This window comes from Cavia porcellus, unplaced genomic scaffold (assembly GCF_034190915.1).
Source record: "Cavia porcellus strain 051 isolate PalLab524CR breed Dunkin Hartley unplaced genomic scaffold, mCavPor4.1 scaffold_24, whole genome shotgun sequence".
Lineage (NCBI taxonomy): Eukaryota > Metazoa > Chordata > Mammalia > Rodentia > Caviidae > Cavia > Cavia porcellus.
Genome location: NW_026947507.1, coordinates 50,822,895 through 50,829,767, shown reverse-complemented (window position 1 = coordinate 50,829,767; position 6,873 = coordinate 50,822,895).

Here is a 6,873-nt window from a genome sequence, read left to right as displayed (position 1 = left end):
AGTCAAGTTGTTCAAGTCTCTGACCTCCTGAAACCTCCCGGAGAGAACTTCGGGGCATCTCTGGCCTGCCTGTGATTCTGCCTGGCTTACAGCTGGGCCAGTGGAGGTGTCCAAAGTTTCTTCAGATAAATGTCTCCCTGTCTTGCAGCTCTGTGTCTGACACGCAGTCCACCCTGCCGCAGAGCCTGCTACCGGTACGGAGGCTGGCAGTAGAGCTTGCGAAGGCATCCTCCTCCTTTCCTGAGCAGGGCTGGATGGGGCTGGCCCCCTGGAGGAGCACGAGCCCTGCTAGGTCCAACCTCTGTCTCACTTGCTGGACAGAGGCTTGATGGTCTGGACTTGCTCCTCTTTTCCCCTTTCCTAGGGATTCTGAAGATGACGGTGACCTTGAGAGCTCATGCAGAGGAGTCAAAGCTGCATCTAAATGTCCTGGTGGATCAGAGCCACTGCTGACTCCAAATGCTGGCTTGGGAGAGGGGGAACAGACTGCATTGTCCTCTGAACCGTGTGGTGGTTGTGTCTGTTCATGCGGCCTTTCACCTGGATGTGCTGTCTAGTGCAGCTTTGAGATTCTATTTAATTTCCGAAGTAAAAACATTCATTCCCTTTTTTGCTCAGTAAGGACGAATTATTATATTGAAGTCATTGTTCCAAAGTAAATAGAAGGGTTAATCCAATGGGCTTCTGTTTTGGAAGGAACCCACAGTGAAGACCACTGAGGTTTTCAGGGCTTGCTCCATGTGTGATGCCAGTCTGGACCTGATTTCCAGGTATGGTTATTACTGGAATAGTGCACGCGTGGAACAAAACAGCTGGATAATGTCACTGTTCCGTCCTGTGTGCGAATAACACCACGGAATGCCCACCCCTGACAGCTCCTTGCTTGAGCTTTCCAACACTTGCTGGGTGTTAAAACACACACAATAAGCATGCACAGTAAACTGTTTCATCTGACCATCAAGCCTTTCTGCTCCCGTGACCTCAGGCATTTGGCATGGAGAATCATCTGTTTTGGTGAAAGCCCCTATTTCTCTATGCTCTGAATCTGGAAGCTTCTGGAAGCACCATAACCATGACCTCTGGCCCATTGTCATTATCTCTAGCGTGCTCTGTGCACAGGAAATCCTGTGAGACTGGTAGTGGAGCAGAAAGGGTGAAGAAATCTCATTCATCACAATGAGCTTGTCAATTCCCTCGGCTAAGGAGCTTGTCTAGCATCCAGTGGCTTCCTCCGGGGCTTGGTGGACATGCTGATAAGATTAGGGTGCACAACTGCTGTCTGCAGGTCTTGGGCTGCTTCTTGGGGGCAGATTTCATCTTGCTAACAGTGACTTTTTAGCATTGCCAGGTATGCACAAAATATAAAATGCAGTGTTTGCCATATGTAACTTATTAAGATAGCACACATTAGCATGGTGACATCCTGTGACCATTACTAAATGCGAGGAATCTATTCAACTCAGTGCCTTTAAACTAGTCATCGAGTCTCCACTCCCAGCCTCTCTACCTTCTGTCTGGGCCATCTCAGGGGATGGAGACTCCATTGTCACAACTGCTGAGCCCCACCCCTATGCCATCCTGCACATGCCTTTCTCATCTCACAGTCCCCTGTCAGGAAATCCTACCCACTGGTGCACTCTGAATTCACCCAGAATCAGAGTGCTTTGCATTACCTACACTGTTACCAACTGGGTAGAGTTCCTAGTGCCCCTTCCTGCTTCTTTCTCCTCCCCAACACATGCACACACACACACACACACACACACACACACACCAATGTGTTTTCACCAGGGTGTCCAGAGTGGCCCTTTTTAACTGGCAATCAGGCCATTCATTTTCTCTAACAGCGCTCAGAGGTTTTCTGCATTTTGTTCTCAGTTAATGCTCCTACGCCTCTGACCTCCTTCCTTCCTTCCCTCTCACTCAGACCCTGTCCTGTGGCTTCCTGGAACACAGCGGGCTTGCTCTCATCAGAGGTACCAGCGGCAGCTCTTCTGCAGTCTGTCTCTTGACGTCTGCTGGGGTAACTTCCTCCCCCACTCTAAGCCTTGGCTCCTGGGTCTCTTCTGAGGTAAGGATCCTCTCTGGCAATCCCGCTATGTCACTGCTTCTGTGCCTGACCACCTCACTCGGTTTCTTGGCAGCCTGCTGACACACAGGGCATTCACTTCCCTTCTTTACATCCTCCCACCTGCCTCTTAGATGGCAGCCTGTGAAGACAGGTGTCAGTGGTGAACCTCAGCAGCCAGAGCAGTGTGCAGCTCGAGGTAGGAACCTGGAAGAATGAACGGATGGAATCTGCACCTGGCGAGGATGACCGTGACTATGCAACAAGCCAGGATGATGACCCCCTGCTCCACAGCTTGTGGCTGTAGAAGACACTTTCTTTCCCAACAGGACAAGGGACAGGAAGTGCTGGAGAAGCCCTTCCAGAAAGTGCACAAAAAAGAAGAGAAAGGAGTGTCAACATGCCAGCACCGGCCAGTTGCACGGTGCTGTATTTCAGGATGAGTGATTCGGGCATGGAGAGCAGTCTGTCTTAGGAGTTGGGACTTGTTCTTGTTTTTAATTAGGACCCACGCAACTGAGAAAAGCTGTGCAGATCAAGTTCCCTGCCCACCTCCCACACAATCGTTTCCTGGTCTGATTTCTGGTGTCCCGATGGATCCTTAGGTAGGGCTGATGCATGTGCAGCATCTCAGACCTCAGTTCTGCTCTCAGTTCAGGCTGAAAGTGAACCTGGATGGTGGCAGCTGAGGAGCTCGCTGGGTTTGCTGCCTGTCTCTGACCCCAGGACAGGGGGAATGGAAGAGTGTCGAGAAGGGCTGGCACCCTAGCAAAGATGCGTGAAGGATGCATGCCTGTGAATGAGATCTAAAGGACGGAGAAGATGCCTGGTGTGGCTGGAAGAAGCAGCATGGATGGGAAGAGCAGATGGGTGGAAACAGCAGACAGGAGAGAGGCGGTGACACACACGGGCTGCTGCTGGCCGCGGGAGCTCCTGCTCCCTGGGTTTCCAAGCACTGCATTCTTGGTGACAGGAGGAACATGTTCCTTATTTTTTCCCCTAAAATGTGGAAAAAGCACATTCATCCTTCAAATTGCAAATTGTTGCCAATAGGCAAAGAAAAATACTTTTCCAAAATCTGCAAGCAGGAATCGCTTTTAAAATACAGCTCCCGAGGCCCTCAGATGACCCTCAAGATGCTAACCATTTCCCAAAACCTTCCCTACTGGACTTCTGGCCTCACAGAGGTGCACCCCTTTGCCTCCAGGCCAGGCTTTCCTGGCGGCTCCTCTTAAGCCCCTCTCAGAGGCCTGGAAGTCTAAGCACAGCAAATTCCCTTCCGTGGGCTGTGTCCAGAGTCTATGCACTGCAGAGACTGTGAGCAGGAGCTGCACCGGCAGAAGTTGAAGACCGGCCCCCCCAAATAGTAATGCTCTATGGGAAAGAGACTTTTCAAACCTTTGGGAGCTCAGTGTAGTTCCAGCTGCCTAGTGCAGAGCCCTTCGGAGTCTAAACAGCCTCCTCCGTGATTGCCGTGCCAGCACATATAAAAGGGACTCGGAAGGTGTGAAAGTCATTAACCGGGAGGAATAGGAAGCAATCAGCAACACTTTGAGCAAATTATTGCCATGAAATTACGCTCCCAGCTTGAGATAAGTGTCCTGGACCCGTGAAAGCCATATACACCTCCCTGGCTGAGCTGCCACTGCGAAGGAAAGTTTTCTTCTTTGGTTTATTTATGAAGTGCTAGATAGGGACTGGGGGAATACATGTGGGAAGAGGGGGCTCTCTGCTGCCTCTGGGCAGGAGAGCTTTTTGGCTCCTTGACTGGCAAGGAGCTATTTGGGGTGCAATGGAAACCTATGGGGCTGACAGGCAGTTTTGAGTGAAAAGCCTGACTCTTTCCTGAATTAGGAGGCAGGCAAAGTGCGGGCGCTGGCGGCTGCAGCTCGCTCGGCACATTTCGAGCTGCTCAGCCATTGGCCTGCTGGAAAAGCCTGCACTTACCTGCCCAAGAGTCTTGGGCCTCCCTGTGTGGGCTCCACCATGTTCTAAGCTTTCTGAGAGACCTGGCCTCTCCCCTGGAGCTGACCTTTCAGAGTGCTTGCTGCTCCCAGGACTCAGTGGTTGCTATTGGCTTCTTCCCTCACCCAGCCCTGGAGAGCTCCAGGTCTTGGGTCTCAGGCCCAGCTTGTCCAGCCTCCTCCCCACCTCTGCATGGGCATTGTGTTTGTGGGCACTTGGAGCACATGGCGAGTAGCCGCCTCTGCAGCACGATGGCCATTTCTGGGCCTTGCATCTGACCCCAGTGGGCTCCACTGCGCTGTTGGTCCTCCAGGAATTGGGCTGGCATTCTGGTGCCCTCAATATGCTGATGGGCAGCTACCCAAGTCCCTCTCTGCAATGCTTAGCTCTCCTCCATTGTAAGAATTTCCTGAGTGCATCACGCCACTTAACAGCCAGCCCGGAGGTCGTACTAATCCTCTTATCACTTTCTCTTTTTTCCTTCTTGTGTTAATCAAGAGAAAATGTGTAAGGAAATAAGGCTTTGATCTGGGTGTATATTTTAAGACTGAAGTCGACTCTTGGATGACATCCTTTGTCAAGGAGCAGAGACGGAATTGAGTATGCCCAGAACCCAGTAAACTCAGACATAGGCAAAAAGGAAGACACCCTAAAGGTACAAGGAATAAAGTTAAAAGATCCTGACCTCATGGCACTGGAGGCCTTTATGATTCATACTCTCTAAAGTCTTAGAATTATCAAACACTCATGCTGAGAGGGAATGTTGAATGTATTTATTGTGCATAATTTCACAGTGAAGACAATAATACTGTCTACACATGCTGGAGATGCTCTCAGTTAGTTTCTCAATACTTCTAGAATCTTACAAAATTCTGTTTCAGAGATAACAGCACCAACCCTTTCTACATCCATGCTTTGCCCTCTAGAGATGTGTGAAAAATTACTAATGCAGTCTATGAGTTGAATGTGACGCAGACAGACAAATGCTGTTACGTGATACAGCCCCTTGCTCCAGACGAGGCCTTGCTGCTTCTTCGATTGCTGCATTAGATGGCAAGGTTTCAGGTGACTCTCATTTTGGTGGCTATTTTGGACTTCTTTTTAAACTTTGGTTCCCATGCGTGATGATGGTGACACTGAAGGTATTCCACTGCTTGAGGGAGATTTGCAGAATCTAAAAGGACATCGCTAGGAATCCACTCTTTATTGGAGAAAAAAAACAGAGCGTAACAACAGAACTAAAATAAGCAGCTACATTGTAGCCAAAAGTTGGCAGGTATGCAGAGCCTGGGCCAGCTTCACCTTGCCCTATGTCATTCTAGTCTTGCTTTCTCAACTAGATTCATGTGCAGATAACATCTCGGAACCAGTGCACCCCAGATGGATTCATGGCTGGGGATTCTGATCCCTTCCTGGTCATGTAGGCTTGTAACCAGATCCGACGGCACAGCTGTCTGGGGAACTCACCCAGACCAGGTACAGATCATCAGTCTCACTCATTCTTACTAATAAACAATGCTGACAAGTTGGAAAAGCACCTTGAAACTTGTCTCCAACTCATGGTTACAAAACAACTCTGTTAGTCAGCACATTTCATGCCTTGACCAGGGGGCAGAACCACCCAGATCCATCTCTTATGTCAGCAGAACAGCTCAGGCCAGAGCCAGACTTGGACTTAATTCTCAGATGCGATCTGACTTAACTCAGAATCCTGAAAGATGATGTGATTTCAGACCACGACTTATCTATGTCTTATCTTGACTCTAACCCCATCTGGACCCTGCCTTGTACTCTCCTTGAGGCCCACTAGTTCATTGTTTATCCTGGAGTCTTTTTGCAAGTTCCTAATGACCCAGGGCATTCTCGATATTTCCATCTCCTCAGGTTCCTGCTGAGAGGAACCTTTTCTCCCAGTTAGGGATCATAACAGACTGCTCTCTTCCCAGTCCTTATGGGCAAGCCTTCTGGAGTGGTCACCCAAGCATCACTACTTCCCCGTGAGCTCTGTGCTGTGGAATACCTAGCTGTCGCCTTGGGGCTTTCTGCTCATAACCATTGTCGTACTCATTCTCTGTTGCTGTAACAGAAAACTCCAGACTGAGTCATTTATAAAGAAGAGGTTTACTACCTCAGTGTTCTACACAACAACATGGCAGAGTGTTGGTGTAGCTTCTGCAGCGGCCTCCTGGCGCATCCTAATAGGGAAGGCCTATTAGGGAAGACCACAAGGAAATTGGGGGCAGCTATGCTTTATCACAATTTGCTTTCTCAGCACCTAACCCGGTGTTCTGCCAGTGAGAACACTTGTATTCCTGTGAGAATTAACCCAGTCCCTAGAGGCCAGCATTCGTCCCTTTATGGTCTGGGTTTCACATGACCCGAATGCCTCTGAAAACCCCACCTCCTCTGAATGCCATTACATCAGAAATCACATTTCAAATTCTGGCGATGATTCATATTTAACCACAGCATCAACTAAACTCAAGGTACCTCCCTGGTACTGTGAATTCGATTCAAGAATTCTTATTAAAGGACCCCAGCCTGCCTCATGTCTGAGCAAGCCTAGATTAAAATATTTCAGACAAGAATGATTTTTCAGAAAACAAAACAAAACACGAATGAAACTTGCAATCCAGCTGCAAAACAATCTTAGAGTTTTTAGAATGAGAAGAAAACCAAGAGATCAGTTAGCCTGGTGGTTTTATTTTTTAAGCATTTGAGTACTTTACTTTTCAAGATGGAATATTACATAGGAAGTTAGTAAAAGTGGATCTGCTAAGGATGGAGGGGAAGGGAAGAATTCGACTTGGACACTGTCAGCCATTTGGGGTCTGTTTGGC